This window comes from Capsella rubella, unplaced genomic scaffold (assembly GCF_000375325.1).
Source record: "Capsella rubella cultivar Monte Gargano unplaced genomic scaffold, Caprub1_0 scaffold_281, whole genome shotgun sequence".
Taxonomy (NCBI): Eukaryota; Viridiplantae; Streptophyta; class Magnoliopsida; order Brassicales; family Brassicaceae; genus Capsella; species Capsella rubella.
This window is the reverse complement of record NW_006238648.1, coordinates 1-3,521: the sequence shown is the minus strand read 5'-3', so window position 1 is coordinate 3,521 and position 3,521 is coordinate 1. Positions and strand designations below refer to the sequence as shown.

At 35.6% G+C, this 3,521-nt stretch overlaps 1 long non-coding RNA gene across 6 annotated transcripts; it reads right to left on the bottom strand.

Moving 5' to 3' along the window:
* Positions 1–385: 385 nt before the first annotated feature.
* LOC17874189 lies at positions 386–3,515 on the bottom strand. 6 transcript variants are annotated; one of them, XR_002832744.1, is made up of 10 exons: positions 3,042–3,515; positions 2,855–2,905; positions 2,733–2,773; positions 2,546–2,657; positions 2,284–2,374; positions 2,120–2,197; positions 1,894–1,991; positions 1,651–1,805; positions 1,453–1,581; positions 386–1,368 (listed from the first exon to the last, which is right to left on the bottom strand). It is a non-coding gene; the product is annotated as an uncharacterized LOC17874189 (long non-coding RNA). The 6 variants fall into 6 exon arrangements; XR_002832747.1 differs by lacking the exon at positions 2,120–2,197 and having other exon boundaries at positions 2,546–2,660; XR_002832734.1 differs by having other exon boundaries at positions 1,894–2,197.
* Between the last annotated feature and the right edge of the window lie 6 nt (positions 3,516–3,521).

Genomic DNA, 3,521 nt, shown 5'->3' with positions numbered 1-3,521 from the left:
ATCTTCTGTTACTTTAGTTAGCTACTTTACAAAACATGCACGTTGTCGTTGTGTCTGTAGTTAACATGATTTTGGAGAGTAGCTCGTGTCATCAACAGCCACAGCCCACAATATTCACTATTTCACTAGTATAGATAATAACGTACATTTCATTATAGTCCCATCACATTGATTTGTGCAAGGAACTGGTCAAGGGGTTTTGAGGAAATCAGCAAGTTTATTAATTCTTGTAACTTAGTTTTGTTTAGTAATTTGTGAAAGCGGTGAAAGCTTAGTGATAGTTTTGTTTTGTTTTCTTTGATAGGTAGAATCTGATTTTTTTAAAGAAGATGAAGATGGAGAACAAGAAGAAGAACGAAGAAAGAAGATTCGAGTTACAAATTAGTAGGTTATTTATATGTATGATTTTGCAAAATCAAAAGAACGAACATTTGGTGAACTTGTATGAACGTTTTTCTCGTGTATGAACTTGTATCAAAAGTTCAAAAAGATTAGGAGTTATAAACGTTTTCCTCATGCATGAACTTATACATTGTGTTTATGTAATGGACCTCATGGACAGTCCAATTGGTCATGGTCTTAGTTGGTTTGGTCTTCATTTGGATATGGCCCTTTTTGGGCTATGTCCATAAGTCCATTTGGGCTAGCCCATTTGGACCAGGACAGCCCATTTGACATCCCTACAAGCAAATGCACTAAACAAAGAATCAAATAAGCAAACAAAATGGTTGAGCCCAAAAAAGCACAAACAATTTATTATACAGAAGAAGAATCTAAGAAGCAAAGAAACACTTAATACACTAAGCAGAGGAATCAAAAGAACAAACAATGTAATAAACAGAAGAATCAAGGAAGCACAAAAGAGGAATCAAAGAAGCAAAGAAACAAGCAATACACAAAGCAGAGTAATCAAAGAAGCAGCAAAAGCAAACAAGTTGAGCAAGAAAACAAACTGAATATAGCAAGTAACAAAGCAAGAACGTAATGAAGCACGCAAGCAAAAGAAACAACGAATCAAAGAAAAAAGTAAGAAGAAAAAACATGGCCAAGAACGTGAGTCTTTTGGCTTTAACACTCAAGAACTTGAGCATCATCCGTTGATTTTGGCCAGCTAAAACCACTCGATCATCCCAAGATTAGATCCACCTGCGCAAAACACTAACCTGGGAGTTACATATCCACAGAAGCAAACATTACTTCTAATCCTCTTCCTTGGCCAATCGCGGCATGGAATAAACCATAAGATTTGTGAGATGAGCCGTCAGAAACTATAATATGTTCAGAGGTAAGTTAATATCAAGGCTACTAAACAAGAACGTACTGTGATGCTTTCAGCTGCAAGGACTGTTGTAACCTTTGAGAATATGCCTGCCAAAATGTGCCAAAAAGATATTCTGGTTTACTTTCGAGTTGTTAAAAAATCACGACTACAAGAAATCAAGGATAACATACCTCTGCGATCCATGGATACTATGCAGAACCATTTGATGGAGTGACCTTCGAGCTTTTACTGTCTCGCCAACTATCACACTTTTCTATAAGCAGGGATGTTAGCAGGAAAAATCTTGGCAATTCCATCTCCTGGTAAGAGGAACTTTGACTCATCTAAACTCGAGTTTCTAATGCATTTTATTTGTGTTTTCAATTCACCTTTGGGACCAAGTGCTTCCATTTTGAGAAGTGGGTAATATCTCTGCCCTTTTCTTGTGATGTATATCTGATTTTGTCTTGTGACTGGGAACAGCTTGACATTGACGAGGATTTTCTCCCACCATTGTAAGCTCTTTCTTGAATCTTCTGCATCACTATCAAGAGGAAAGACATGACTTGAACAAGAGGAGAGACATGAAGAATTAGTAAAACTGAGCCAATAAGCATAAAGTAAGTGAATACCAATAATATACCCTCATAATCTTCTGCCTCGCACTCTTTTTTTTGGCATGTTTCAACCACTGTTTATGTCTCTGGAAAGCAGATTTAGTTGAGAGGGGCTGTAACAGAAAGAAGAAACATGAAAGCTCATGAAACCTCGGTAGAGCTGATGAAGCTAAACATAATTTCCGTACGTAGAAAAAAAAGAAAACGAGAAATGAGAAAAAATGCACGAGAGAAAAGGTACAAAATGTTGTAGGTGACAGTCTCCACGACATCAACAATTCTCAAGAACGTGAGTTGGAGAAACAAGATAACCATTTACCTGCAATTCATGCCATCAAATGTCCTTAAATTCTTGTCTAGTCGTTGTATGTATTTCAAAGATATCATGGAATGAACGATATTTACCTTTGCTGCTACTATATTGCTTTCGATTTCCATGTGAATCAGAAAAGCATGCATAGTCAACAACGGTGTCCCCTTTCGAGAGGTACTTTATCTGCAAATAGAATCCGTAAGAGAATACGCAAAAACGTAAAGAACGGTTTCAGAGTAGTATGGAGGTTCTGGGGGTTGCAATGTTATCTTTTACATGTAATAAAAAGGTCGACATGCTCAGACATAATGTAGTGAAAATATATCCTGGAAGTACAGAAGATCAGATACTTACAGTTCGAGGACTAGCCTAAGAACGTGATAGCATATTGCATTGACGACATAAGAAGAAAGCTAAGTGACACACTAGACCCCCATGAAACTTCTGGCTTTACAACTATCCATAACTGCTAAATATACAAGTTAGGAGAAGCAGTGTGTTAAATTACTATATAATTTCAAAACGATTAAAACCAACTTACCCAGCAAAATCTGTTTCTTGTTACGGTTATTGGTTTAGCTCCTACATTTTTCAACCATTTTAAAGCTCCTTATGTAGATTATATGATTTAAGAAGATAAAAAAACAATTTATTATTACAAACCTTAGTCCAGTTTGAGTAAGAACATGACCTGATTTTTACACTCTTGTAGACCTGAGAAGCAAAAATAAAATGTTCAATTCCATGTGTGTGATTTACAATAAAAGAAAGTATTATAAACCTTTGTCCGGTTTGGTTTGGTTGCTCTGACTGGATAAAATTTTCAAGACGTGTTAAGATATGAAAATACCTTTATATTGTTTAGGACAGTCATGACCATGGATGGGAAGATCTATTCTGGTTTGGTACAACCTTGTTGGCTATAGGACAAGCACATCAAGTTTGGTATCTGCAATTTGTTGCTCAACTGGTATTTAACTAATAAAAGTGTTAGATTAATCAGTAGATAGATGACCAATTATATGAGGAAACAAGAAACCTACAAGTTTTGATTACATTTTAAGAAATGAAACTATAAAGTTATTAATGAATAAGTGTGTAAGTAAAGCTAGTAAAGAATCAAAGAAGACAGAGGAAGAAAAAAAGGAATCAAATCATCTAAGGAAGCATACAAGAAATTAAACAAGGAATCAAATAAGCACGTAAGGAAGTAGACAAGGAATCATGTAAGAAAAATAAGGAAGCACAGAAGGAACCAGGGAATTACACAAACACAAACACACATATAGCTGCACAAACACACATATAACTACACAAACACAAACACATA